The 15117-nt window shown below is 36.0% G+C and overlaps 1 pseudogene across 1 annotated transcript; it reads left to right on the top strand.

The window, feature by feature from the left end:
- Positions 1 to 3225: 3225 nt before the first annotated feature.
- On the top strand, positions 3226 to 4568 carry LOC105550401 (annotated as a pseudogene). The gene has a single exon (XR_001007708.1). The product of XR_001007708.1 is annotated as an annexin A2 pseudogene (transcript).
- The last annotated feature ends 10549 nt before the right edge of the window (positions 4569 to 15117 follow it).

Below are 15117 nucleotides of genomic sequence, written 5' to 3' on the forward strand. Positions count from 1 at the left end.
TTCATCTCTACAAATTCAATTAATTAATTAAAAAAGATTGTCCATATTATCAATCTGAAATATGAGAAAATTATATAATATTTATGACATTTCTCACAAGAGAGTTTTCACAGTGCAGTATTTCCTCCTTATTTGTGGTTTCACTTCTCCTGGTTTTAGTTACCCACAATCAAGCACAGTCTAAAAATAGGTGAATAAACTATAATAAGACATTTTGAGAGAGAAAGAGATCACATTAATTATAACTTTTGCTTACAATATATTGCTATAATTATATTATTTTATTAATTATTGTTGTTAACCTCTTACTGTGCCTAATTTATAAATTAAACTTTTTATTGTAGATATTTATGTATGTGAAAAACATACACAGGGTTCCATGCATATAGGAAAAAACACACAAATAGAGTCTAGTGCTATCCAGTTTCAGGCAACCGCTGGAGATCTTGAAGCATATAATCTACAGATAAAGGGGACTATTGTTATGTTTGTGAACATAGACAGTATATTCAGTTAAGGGAGGTCATGTTTAACCAGGCTTCTGAAATTATTTGAAAACATTACCTCTACAATAGATAGCAGAAATTCAATGATGTAGTACTCTTGTATTTTTCTTCAGGCAAAAAGTCACATTACACGTGTGTGTGTGAAAATGTGTGTGTGCGTGTGTGTGTGTGTAAGCTAACAAATAAATTATAGAAACCAGTCTCTAAAGCAAAAATAAGATGGAGACTTGGCAATGATCTGACTGTATAGTTCACCAAACTTACAATGCAGGAAAAAACAGTTTCTATAGTGTCTTTTAAAAGTGTGTTTGCCCAAATTACTTTGATGATTGCCAAATATAATGATTTTTCCTACTGTATATTAAAGCACAGTACTTAAATAGCAAGTGGCATGTCTCCTTTACTTTCCCTAAGAAAATGACCATTATTGCATATAACAATGAATAAAGTTTTACTGGATTTTTAATCTTAATATTCAAATTATATCTGAGTCTTTGAATTTCAAAAATAGGATAGATAATTCTACTTTCAGAATCTTTACTTGCAATATATTGAGATTACAGGAACAGAACTGCTAAACACCTGGCAAGTCTTACTTTTCTCTGGCTGGAAAGCTCCACACTTCCTGTCCCTTACAGGGAGGTGAAAAAGCAAATGAATGGAAAAGAAAAGGGGACGAATGAGAAGTTAAGGAAGAAGAGGAGAGGCAAGAAAGGAGAGAGAGAAGAAAGAAGGTCAGCACAACTTTTAAATGGGGTGGCCCTTGAAGGTAGAGGATTAAAAGAATATTGACTTCCTTGACTCCTTCAGTCCTTAAGGTCTCAGCAGTACCTAGAGGATGGCTTATCCCGTGGTTAGACTATTCCAGAAAAAGACACTAGTGGAAGGATTTTATGGCTTTAGCCTGTGAGTAAAAGGAATTCTGCTATCAGTTTTCTATCCAGCACTATTTCTAACCTCTTACTCAATAACTTGTTACCTTAGTCATTAATTTATCATGTGTAACATGGCTTTTTGCCTGAAGAAAAATACAAGAGTACCACATTATTGAATTTCTATCATCTATTATAGGTGTAATATTTTCGAATAATTTCAGAAGGCTGGTTAAACATGACCTCCCTTAACTGAGGCAGCAGTGAGTGTTTGTCAAAAAAATTGTTCTTACCATGAAGAATTTCCACAGCGTCACTTTAGTAGCTTCCATTCTTTTTCCTACTCCTCTAGTTATATTTACTCATCATATTTTAAAATGAAATTCTAATTGGCAGAGATTGATGAAGAAAAAGATGAAAAATATAAAAGACACGAGATGTTGACAGTATTTCTAATCATTTCTTACACTGAATTAAAAACACACAGAGGAAACTGCATACAATATAAATGTGCAGCTAAAAATTTATTGTATAGTTAACACCCCTATAACCACTTTCAAGGCCAAGATGTGAAATAATATGAGCACCCTGCAGACACATTCAAATCACAAACTGCTCCTTTTCTTCTAAAGGCAATCACTATCCTCAATGTAAAGGTAATAACCGCTCACTTTCTTTATAGTATTACTACCTAAAGAATGATAACTCAATGGAATCATTCAGTTTTGTCTATTTTTGAGCATTATATAAATGGAATAATACATTATACATAAATGTGGGTATGGATTCTCTTGCTCAATACTATACTTGTGAGATCAGTTGAAATTAGTGTGTGTAGTTGTAGTTCCATTTTCTTGTGATTGTTGTAAAGCATTTCAGTTGATCAATATACCCACAATGTATACACCTGATTTCCTGTTAATGGACATTTGGACAGTTTCCAGTTTAGGGCTTTTATGATGAATGCTGTGAATATTCTTAACACATTTCTGAGTTCACATATAAATACATTCCGGTTGTCTGTATACCTACGAGGAAATAGTTGGGATTTTCGTATCTTTAAATTACTAGAAAGTCACACTGCTTTCCAAAGCGATTGCATGAATTTATATTCCCTAAAAAAATAGTGTGAGTTTTTCTACATTCAAACAAACACCTGGAATTTAATTTTATCTTTTTTTGGGCGCAGTTTATTGAAACTTTAATATTCTTTTACTTGATGACTAATGAAATTGAACAACTTTTTTCAATCATTTTACTGTACATGCCAATTTCCTCTTTATTCACATTTTTTACCCTTTTTTGTGTTTATATTTTTCTTATTGATTTGTAATTCTTTAGATTTTCTGATTATGTGTCTTTTATTTATAATTTTCAAATATGGTTTCAGACTTTAACTTTTTTATGATCAAATCTTTATCACCAAAACTTACGTTTAAAATTTATGATCAGGCCAAGTACAGTGACTCACATCTGTAATCCAGCACTTCGGGAGGCTGAGGTGGGTGGACCACTTGAGGTCAGGAGTTCAAGACCAGCTTGGCCAACATGGTAAAACTCCATCTCTACTAGAAATAGAAAAAATTAGCCGGGTGTGGTGGTAGGTGTCTGTAGTCCCAGCTACTCAGGCTGAGGCAGGAGAATCACTTGAACCCAAGAGGCAGAGGTTGCAGTGAACTGAGTTCATGCCATTCCACTCTAGCCTGGGCAACAAGAGTGAAAGTCTATCTCAATAATAATAATAATAATAATAAAATAAAAATAAATAATAAAAATAAAAATAAACTTAATGATCAGTGCTTTTTGTGTTCTGTTGAAAATTTTTTGCTCAACATCTGGGGACGCTCTTAGTTCTCAGCGCCCAGCCCAGCTTCCTTCAAAATGTATACTATTCACAAAATCGTGTGCAAGCTCAGCTTGGAGGGTGATCACTCCCTCCAAGTGCATTGGATCAGTCAAAACCTCCACCAGCTTTGATGCTGAGTGGGATGCCTTGAACATTGAAAGAACCATCAAGACCGAAGGTGTGGATGAGGTCACCATTGTCAACATCTTGACCAACAGGAGGAATGCTCAGAGACAGGATAGTGCTTTTGCCTGGCAGAGAAGGACCAAAAAGGAACTTGCATCAGCACTGAAGTCAGCCTTATCTGGCCACCTGGAGATGGTGATATGGGGCTTATTGAACACACCTGCTCAGTATGATGCTTCTGAGCTAAAAGCTTCCATGAAGGGGCTGGGAATCAACGAGGACTCCCTTGTTGAGATCATCTGCTCAACAACCAACCAGGAGCTCCAGGAAATTAACAGAGTTTACAAGGAAATGTACAAAACTGATCTGGAGAAGGACATTATTTTGGACAATATGGTGACTTCTGCAAGCTGATGGTTGCCCTGGCAAAGGTTAGAAGAGCAGAGGATGGCTCTGTCATTGATTATGAACTGATTGACCAAGGTGCCCGGGATTTCTGTGACGCTGGAGTGAAGAGGAAAGGAACTGATGTTCCCAAGTGGATCAGCATCATGACCAAGCAGACCGTGTCCCACCTCCAGAAATTATTTGATAGGTACAAGAGCTACAGCCCATCAAGAGAGAGCGTCTAGAAAGAGGTTACAGGAGATCTGGAAAATGCTTTCATGAACCTGGTCCAGTGCATTCAGAATAAGCCCCTGTATTTTGCTGATCGAGTGTACTACTCCATGAAGGGCAAGGGGATTCGAGATAAGGTCCTGATCAGAATCATAGTCTCCCGCAGTGAAGTGGACATGTTGAAAATTAGGCCTGAATTCAAGAGAAAGTATGGCAAGTCCCTGTACTATTACATTCAGCAAGATACTAAGGGCGACTACTCAGAAACCACTGCTGTACCTGTGCGATGGAGATGACTGAAGCACAACATAGCTTGAGCTTCCAGAAATGGTGCTCCCCATACTTCCAGCTAACAGGTCTAGAAAACCAGCTTGCGACTAACAGTCCCTGTGGCCGTCCCTGTGAGGATGACATTAGCATTGTCCCCAACCTCATTTTAGTTGCCTAAGCTTAGCCTGGCTTTCCTGTCTAGTCTCTCCTGTAAGCCAAAGAAATGAACATTCCAGGGAATTGGAAGTGAAGTCTATGGTGTGAAACACTTTGCCTCCTGTGTACTGTGTCAGAAACAGATGAATAAACTGAATTTGTACTTTAGAAACAAAAAAAGGAAATTGTTTATATACCTTGAAGTTATGAATATCTTTATATATATTAATTTTTGGATCCTTTAGTATTTTGCTTTTTGTATTTTATTCTATATTGACATGACTTCACAGTTGAGTCTTTTTTTTCCCCAAATAAGCGTATCTAATTTTCTCATTACCATTTACTAAAACGATTTTATGTATATTAAATATTGTAACTTTATATTAAAAAATTGTATCTGTAGAACAAGTCATGCCACATTGTTATTCTTCAAGGAAACCTTGACAAATTCTATCCTTTCAATGTTCAAAAATAAATAAACTTGGCTAGGATTTACAAATCCGTTATAATTTTAAACTATAATCAATATGGGTAAAATTATCATTGTTACAAATGAATCTTACAATCCTGATCATAACATAATACTTTATTAATTTAGATTTTTAAAATTTTTTCTAGTGATATGTTATAATTTGTCCAAATAAGTTGTATGTTTGTTTATTTGTAGATCTTTTATATTTTAATAACATTTAAATTGCATTTTAATATGTAATTGTTAATTGTTAATTATTGCAGTAGACTAATACAATATATGTCTGTTTGTTTACTCTTGTTCATTACCTTACAAAAACTTACACAAATTTGAAAATTAACCTAAGTGTTCTTTTGAATTTTATGTACAATCATATTATTTTACAAAAGTGAAATTTTATTTATTCCTTTTAAATATGCATATCTATTTATTCTGCTGACTTACTTCACTAACTAGAACCTCCAGCATCATATAGAATACATAATACTGAAAAAGTGGCAGGGCACTGAAGGTCCACCTCTGTCAGCACAGGCCCCTAGAACTGTAAGGTTGCATTAGCACCAATTTACGTGGTGTTGCATTTCTCCAGTTAACTGTAAATTCCATTTGGAAGAGCAAATGGAAATATGTGACTGAACCCAGGTTGAGGATTTACAGAAAAGAGCTGATGAATTAAGAATTCTGGCAAGGGAGTCATTTGGGTGGTCATTCATGGAATGCTGGCTCCACAGGAAAGTAAGTGTCCTCTTTCTAAAGAACATCAGCTGACTCCAAGTAAAAGAAGACTCAGAGGATGTCTTGATGGTGATGAATGGCTTGTTGTTAGTTTTAGAGTAAGAAATTTTGAAGAAGATGGGTTTTGTTCTGAAGAAATGTTATTGAAGTACACTAGGTTTAAGAAGTAGAAGACTTCTGAATAATTTATGGTTAATAGAAAATCTTTTGAATTTTAATGAGTCAAGTTCTAGTTCCTTATATACAATTAAGGAATTGAGTTCAAAATGATTTTAGAATCCAATCTTCATTATTAAGGCAAATAATAACTTTGCTTCTGACTAAGAAAGAATAGCTTGCTGTAGTCCAATGTTTCTACAAGTGGAAAAGCCAAATAACATTTACAACAAAGCAGAACAAAAGAAAAGTTATTTCAAGGCAATACAAAAGTAATACAGCAATAATATGAGAAAGCAAGATTCCAGAGTCGTATATCTTGGAAAGATGAACTAATAGCTAGTTACATTTCTTCATGGAACATGCAAATGCTCATTACAAGGTAATGGACTATGATTCCAGGCACAGAGCTTAGCTGGAGGGTCACAAAGGTACACAGGAGGCAGGAAAACTAAAAGACTAAGACGTTGGGTTCATGGAAAGAAGGTAGGAGCAGAGAACAGAGCTGATGCCGTTCTGGTTGCTATTACTGCATGATAAAAATCCTCAAAATGTAACACCACCAAACAATGAACCCTTTTATTTTGCTCATGATGTTACATGATTGGAATTCCAGAAAGCTTTAGCTGGGCAGCGTGAAATATCTCACGTGGTTGTAGTCAGTTGTCAACTGGGACAGTCATCTGATATTTGGAGTTAAATATGCATCTAATATGGCTCATTCTCATGGCCTTTAATGCTAGGGCTCACCAAGGAATTCAGCTTAACCTGGTGACCAACGAGACTACACAAGTCCTCTCCATCATAGCAGCCTCTTGGCATTCTGATATTTTACATGATGGCTGGCTTCCCAGGAGAACCAAACTAAAGTTCTCCAATATGTCACAAAAGTCAGTAAGTGCCTGGAAGGTAAAAGCTTTTTTTTTTTTTTTTTTAAATAAGACTCCTAATCCTCTATTACCTTTTTCCAAGTCTTCAGCCCCTGTTTCAAATTGTTTTTGACATTCTTGTACACACACCAATAATAATGATAATGACAATAATACTATTAGTAGTAGTAATAATAATAGCTAAAACAGATAGGAAGACATGATTTAGGTGCTATTATGAGCACTTTACTATATTAACTTCCTTAATCCTCGCCACAGTCCTATTAGGTAGGAATGATTGTTATCCCTCTTTCACAGTTGAGGAAACTGAGTCACACAGATGTTAAGCAACTTTCCAAAATTCACAAAGCTAATATCTTGCAAAGTCTGGATTTGAATCCAAGCAGTCTGACTGGAGACTCCACGCTCTTTAACATTATGCTCTACTCATACACACTTTGGACTCATTAGGTCGGTTTGAAAACCAGATGCTAATAGGCATTAGGATCTAGACAGAGGGGATATTATTTTGCTTGATTTTCAAATAGTAGTCTGATGACGAACTATTTAAATGATTTTTAGGGATCTTACTGAGAATAAAGAATGGAGTCAGGCTTGAAACACGGGTTTTCATAAAAGGACTAGAGCACTCTGAATGAAATTCCAAGTCTAGAAAAATTATTTCATGCTACTAAGACAAGTTGGGTGACTTTGGAAACTTTACTCTAAAATGCTATTGAGGGGATAAATGTATCCCTGTCCTAATCTCACACCCATGTGCGCTTCCCCTACCAGCCAAAAAAAGCTGAAACTCCTTCAAGTTATTTGGGTCATAAAAGCAAGTTTGTTTTTTGTTTCTCTTTTTATCTTCATCTTGAATCATCTTTTCTTGCTATATGCTTGTGATACAAATTATAAATTAAATTGTAAATTTAAATTATAAGTTATAATCTTGAGAAAGGTTAACTGACTTGTTAGAAAGGCATGGAAGCTGAGATACTGTCCCCTTGCGCTTGTTCATACAGCAACAATGGTCAGCTGGAGAGCGCCCCATGTATCCCAGCCTTTCTCTCTCTCTCAGGTAGTGGTGATGAATTTGAACTATCATTTCTATACTGAGGTAAAAGCTATCTGCTTATTACAGCAGTGAGAGGAGCCCCATGGGTGCAGTGAATGGCACTTACATCATACATTTTCCTTGGCTATAGCAGAGCTTGTTCAGAGCAGATGCTCTTGGTACATGTAGCATGACTGATAGTTTTATGCTCAGCCTTTATAGGTCCACAAAATCATATAAATACATAATTCTATTAACTGCCAGGACTCCCTTGGACATTACTGGGTGTGTTTCTGTGGGTCTTTACAAATTCTTCCATGACTATTTAATAATCTATATATACTGGAATAACTTAGGAAAAAGGTAAATAACCCTAATTTGCTTTTTGTAGTTTGATTTATTTTCTTCCTCTTCTTCTTCCTTCTTTCCCCATCCTTCTTTTTCTATAATTTGCTAACATTGAAACATAATACATAAAGGTAGTACCACATCTTTAGAACATGAAGCAAGGAAGTGAAGATACCTTTGCTGATCAAAAACTAATTATAACACAAATGGTTAAGAAATAGAACTAAAGAAAAATATTCAAACAATGAGGGTCTTAAAATAGAAACAAAAAGCTCGCTTTGTAGACTTCAGCATTTTATGGTTGTTACACAGCTTACAGGTAAAATTAATTTTCCGGAACGTTGCTTCTTAACATTTTTATTGTTTGCCATATTTTAAAATAATATTGTTATGTACCATTGGATAAAACTAATAGTGCATTAAAATGGTCTCACCTTAAATCAGAGACAGTTTGCTGTAACTAGAATTTTCAATTCTCTAATGACTTTTTTCTCTGCTATGAAAAGAAAAAGCTTCTATATTAAAAAGATGTACAGGGGCAAAAGGAAATTTATGATCTAAACTTGCTGCAAATCATTTGTATTGATCTGTTTTGTTTCCATTCTGCTGAAGCTAATGGAAATCATTTGTCACCTGACTTGTCCCAGCTGATTTGAAAAAAAACACTGGACCATTTATCAGGCCAGCTGAAGGTCTGATACAAGGGTGCTTATGTCTGCAGTCGCCAAGATACATTCAGTTTCTAGGCAAGTAGTGAATATTAAGCTATATTGGTCATAGGCTTAAACAAATAAATTAAATATGAATGCATACATGATACATTATAATAAAACACTAAATAGGAAACTTATATTAGCCAGTAGAATATTCTACTTACAAGTAAGATTTTAACCACTTTTATTTTGCAAGAGCTAAAATTAAAATATAATTATTTAATATTAACTATGGTAATAGTATATACTGGAAATAAAAGTAAAAACATCATTACAACGCATTAAAGTCAATAAACAGGCTTTTCTGACACATGCATTCTTCTGAGGTAGACTTTTCTCTTTGAAGAATATTTTTGGTGAGTCAAACATTTAATCCATGTAACTTCATAAATGATAATTTATTTTAAATTCACTTACATAAAAATAAAAGGTGTGTTTCTCTGCTTCTGTGTATGTAAGCGATTTTAAAGAGTTGATCTTGAGAAGTCAATTATGTTCTGTGTAATTTTCAAATTCTCATAAACACACTACCCCATATATCCCAGCCCACATACTTCAGCTGAAGGTGAAAAGAAGATATCTCTCACAAATCTTTTGTGACGTTCTTTCAGGCTATTAAAGAGCAAAAATCTTTGTAAGAATAATTTATTCAAACTCTGCCATTATGGTATTTCATGTTTAAAATTTATCTCACATTAGGACAAATTTATCCATGGGTTAAACTCATAATAAAACAACACTATAGAGCCCAGTAAAGGGTGAACTACTTTCTAGAGTTGCAGTGTATGTTTAATATATGTAATGAGCATCCATTTCTACTTATTTTCTAATATACTATTTTTTTTCCATATCTCCTGCATTCCTTCTGTGGTAGTTGTGCACTATCAATTTGAACAGAGTTTCAGAATTTGCATTTAAATACTAAAATTGAAGAGGAGAGTATGGCTCATGCATTCACTCTTCATTTATTTAACAAGTGTTTATCAAATACTTCTAGGAAGCAGGAACTCAGATCTGGGGATACAATGGTGTGAAAAAAGAGGATATATTCATGTTCTTTTAGAACATAAATAGGAACTGGGTAAGAGGATATAATTCATTTCACAGGCTGTCCTTGTTTGATGACAAGTTCATGACATAAAGTTATTTGATAAAATACAGGAACATGTGAGCTAACTCAGGCTGTTGTTGAAATTTGTTTCTTTTAGTCATCCAATTGTTAAAGAGTATATTTTGATCAAAATTTTTGTACAGGCTAATTACAGTTTTCTGAATATCTAGAAAATTATGAGACATTGAGGGACAAGTATTTTAAGTTTTTCATATAAAAAATGTCAGATATTCACTTTATATTTGTTGAATACATGAGTGAGTGAGTTAATAATAAATGCTGTCATCTTCTCTCATGGTTTAGCATTTTCTTTGTACTCTAAAATTAGAGGGGGCTAAAAATATCAGTGATGTTTATAAATTTGACTTTCCAGCTGTGCTAAGTAAAATTTAAAGATTCTTATTTATTATTTGATGTCATTTGGGTACTCCTGTTTGGATGTCATTTGTGTAACCTCCTGTTTCTCATCATCATGGTTCAAACTGTAGACATCAGATCAAAATTACAGGTGTCTTGCTGTAATTCATTCATTTAACAAACTTTGGTCATTTGCATCACTTAAACAGTGATGAGGATACAAAGGAAAATTATAGAAGGTCCTGGCCTCAGGAATTAACTTTACTGGAGGAAATAGTCATGTATAGGAAAAAAAAATTATATGATTTAACTTAATGTGTGATCTAATAAAGTTACAAACAGTTTTTGAGTATATAAAAAGGCAAATAACTATTTATAAAACTCTGGAAAATTTTCACATAGGAAAAAAGAGAGAAGCACTCAGAAAAAAGGCATAGAAGCTTATAGAGACATGGATGGTCATGTGGCGTTCAGGTCAATGTGAAAAATTCGACGTGGATGAAGAGGTATTCTGTGACCAGCTAGGAAAGAATACTTTCTAAAGACCACACTAAAAAAACAAAACAAAACTTCATAATTTTTATCAGAGGAACAGGAGGTCAATTTGTGTTTGGAAGAAGGGGAGAAAAGTGCTTTTTTAAAAATAAAAGATTATGTACTTAAATCACGAACAAATAATTTAGAAAATAGAGAAAAATGGAAAATAAAGATAAGTATATGGATTCTACTACCAACCTCCAACCTGGAGATACTCTGTGCTAACATTTCAGGTATGTTGCAAAATATGTTTCTAATAATCAACTGGATGTTGCAATATGGAATCATAACAGTACATGCTGTTTCTCATCTGTGTCTGCAATAGATGATGTAGCTGTATATTGACAAGAAAATCTATCTTAAATGCTAATAATTGTTAAATTTGAAAAGTGGATTTTACGTGTTAAATGAATATGGAATGTAATCCCAGTAAGACAATAAAACATACTTCACTCCTTACAAAAATAACCTCCAGATGGATCAGAGGTGTAAACGACAAAACAGGAAAAAGCTCTATAGTTTCTTAGAAAAATACATAGGAGCCTTTTATTTTATATATAATGACCTTCGATGGAAACAACTTCCAAGTATGACATAAAACTGAGAAATTAGGAATAAAATATTGATTAATTTGTCTATATCTTTAAAGAATATGTTTGCTTGGAGAACGCACCACAACCACACAAGCAAAACAAAACCAAACAAAACACAAAATCTTGAAATTAATTGTAACACAAGCCAAAAATATGTAACTAATATGCTCAATATAACATTGCTTCAAATAATTTTATCTAGGAAAAGTCTTCAGATCATACATATATAGGTCGATAAACTATCACAACTCCTTGTATAATTGTCACTCAGCTCAAGGAATAGAATGTCACCAGTGTTCTAGCGGATTCTCTAGTGTCCCTTTCCTAATGCTACTTGTTCCCAAGAGTAACTACTGTTCTAATAGCTTTAGCATAAATTATTTTCATCCAGTTAGTTCTTTGTCTAAAAGGAATCACATGTATGAATACTTTTTGTATGACTTCTGCTGCATGTGTGTGATATTTCACCATATTGTTTATGTGGCTATAGATTGTTTATTATCCCTACTGAATAGTATTTCCTTGGTGCCTACCCCACAATGTATTCATTCTCTTGATATTTATTGGCTTACAGTTCTACCTTCTGCTTTCATGCCGTTTTTTTCTGTTCTCTAGATGACAGTATTTCTCAGATGCCTTTAGTTGTTCTCAGAGCTTGCTGTTTAGAATTTCTTTCCCTTTGCTTGCACATCTCCCAACATGAATGTTTTTCTCCTGTAGAAAGAGCACACTTCCTTATTTTGGCATTTCTTTCTGGCAGCTGCATCATAGAGTACATGGTTTAGGCTTCTACAAATGAACACCAGCCTTGGAGATCTAACACAGTCTTCTCTTAGTCATCAAGCATTCAGAAATAGGGAACGTTGAAACTATGTTGAGGTGAGTTCAAATACAATGTTTACTATATCAGTAAAGGCTACATTCTTGCAACACCCAGATCCTTCTACTGATTCCAGACTACCTCTTCTGATTGAGTACCTGTTCTACATCACAAAAAACTTTCCTGTAGCATATTCTAGCTCCTAGCCACCCCCAAATACCTTTTTATTCTGTATTTTTACCAGGACAGGATAAGAAAGAATGGATTTGGGCTGCAAACATTTTCATGGACATTACAAAACAGGCATTTTCTTTTTGGAACTGGTTGAAGAATGAAGTAACTATTTTCTATTAGCTGTGCTCTTGAGGAATATACCATAAATAGAAACAGTGAAGGGAAAAAAATCTGCTTTAGAAATGTTCAAGAAATTGTTTAAGACATACTAGAGCTTTGTACTAGACAGGAAAGTGTGTTGTCTTCAGAGTTCTAAAAGTTCTGGAAGTCTCCCTTCTACCTCTTTGTATCTATATAGAGGTATTTTAATTATCCCCTTTCAAAAGGGGTAATGCTCCCAGTTTTGTGCTGATTCTCCAAGGAGACTCATTGTTTTATTTTATAAACCATTAAGCCTTGTAATCATATTGGGGACTCCAAATAAGTTGTACATTCTTGTAGTAACATTTTGGGGCCTATATGACTAATTTATTTTGTCACTTGTGTTATGAATTTAGTTTAGGATGAAACTAGTTTTTAAAAGAAAAAAGCAATTTGACTGTGCAAAAGTGGACATAACTAGTATAAAAGAGGATGTTGCTCAGGAAAGATATGTAGGTAACAATTACCCTATGACAATTTGTGACATTAAATTTGTTTTTCTTAGAAAACACTAGACCTGTTATTCTCCCTAGTAATTTTGTGCAAACATTTGCTTTAAAAGTCTATTGAGGCTGGGCACAGTGGCTCCCGCCTGTAATCCCAGCACTTTGAGAGGCCGAGAGTGGATCACCTGAGGTCAGGAGTTCGAGACCAGCCTGGCCAACATGGTGATGCCCATGTACAAAAGTTAGCTGGGCATGGTGGTGGGCATCTGTAATCCCAGATGCTTGGGAGGCTGCAGCAGGAGAATTGCTTGAACCCGGGAGGCAGAGGTTTCAGTGAGCCGAGATCGTGCCATTGTACTCCAGGCTGTGAGACAGAGGGAGACTCCATCTCGGGGAAAAAAAAAAAGGCTATTGAGGTTTTTTTTTTTTTTTTTTTCAGCACAGAGTCCTCATCTTCAATCAGTTTTGAGGATTTTTGAAGAAAATGCTAAATCTAGCTCATGTTTTTTTCCTATGAGTGTATTCCACCCCCCACACCCCCCACCCCGGGATACTGTGATTATAATGTCTCTTCAATGCTCAGTGGATAGCCATATTTAAGGTACTTTCTTTTAATTACATTGTTGATAGCAATTGGCAGGTAACTGTCAATGGATTGGTCCATGGGTACTAATTATGGCATACTATTTTTTAAGTTCTGAAACTTCTGGGTGGGTATCTAAAATCATTTTGATAGTGACAGAAGGCAGCCAAATGTCTAGGCAGATAGGGGTGGGTACCTGATGAAACCCTACCTCTAAGCCTAAGACAATTTAAAGCCTGAAAGCCAAGCTACAGGTTAAATTCGCGGACCAATTGATAACCTTTTGTCCTGTTTGGAGTGCTTTTCTTTGATTGATCCCCACCTTTCACTTATTTTGCGTATACCTACCCTTTCCAAATTCTCTACACTGTCATGCCCACCTTTAAGTGCTGTTTTCACTTTAACCTTTTGCATACTCACAAACCAATCAGCATGCACTCTCCATCCTGTGCCTATAAAGACCCCAGACTCAGTTGGTATAAGGGGGGATGGCCTGACTTGGGAAGAGACAACCTGATTTCAAGGAGGTTGGTCTGCTTTCCCGAACCTGCTCCAGCTCCCCGGTCCACTGAGAGCCTTTTTCATCGCTCAGTAAAATTCTCCACCTTCACCATCCTTCAACTGTCCATGTGCTCTCTTTCTTCTTGGATGCTTGACAGGAGTGCAGGACCCACCAAGTGAGGGTACTGAGAAAGGCTGTCACACTGGCCCTTTGCCCTTTGCCCTCACCAGAGAAGGGCAGCTGTCCCACATGATGAGGCAAGGGGCCAACTGAGCTGCTAACACACAACTAACTGCAGATAGCAGAAGTATGGGAACACTGTAACACCCCCTCTGAGGCTTTGGGGTCATGGGCACCCTCACCTGGGTGCTGCCATGTTCCCCTTGAGGCGACACACCTGGTCTGGCCACGGGTCCTGCATGGAGCTTGTTTCTGTGTCAGCACCCAGAAAGCCAGCTGAATCCTGCACTCGCTCACTCATATGCTCCCTCCCACAGGGGTTTGAGTACTGGGGGAGGGGTAGAGGGGCACCCCTGCCATGAGTCCAGCAAAGGAGCCCAGAAAAATCCTGCATCAATTTCAATAATGTACACCCTTGGAAGAATGTCAGGGCTTCACAATGATGATCCATCTGCTCTTGGACTCTAAGAGTGGTGCACAATATGTTGTGAGTGCCAATGACCTTTTTTTTTTTTTTTATACTTTAAGTTCTAGGGTACATGTACACAACATGCAGGTTTGTTACATATGTATACATGTGCCATGTTGGTGTACTGCACCCATTAACTCGTCATTTACATTAGGTATATCTCCCAATGCTATCCCTCCCCGCTTCCGCCACCCCACAGCAGGCCCTGGTGTTTGATATTCCCCTTACTGTGTCCAAGCGCTCTCACTGTTCAGTTCCCACCTATGAGTGAGAACATGCGGTGTTTGGTTTTCTGTTCTTGCGATCGTTTGCTGAGAATGATGGTTTCCAGCTGCATCCATGTCCCTATGAAGGACAGAAACTCATCCTTTTTTATGGCTGCATAGTATTCCATGGTGTA

Source organism: Mandrillus leucophaeus, unplaced genomic scaffold (assembly GCF_000951045.1).
Source record: "Mandrillus leucophaeus isolate KB7577 unplaced genomic scaffold, Mleu.le_1.0 Scaffold481, whole genome shotgun sequence".
Classification (NCBI taxonomy): domain Eukaryota; kingdom Metazoa; phylum Chordata; class Mammalia; order Primates; family Cercopithecidae; genus Mandrillus; species Mandrillus leucophaeus.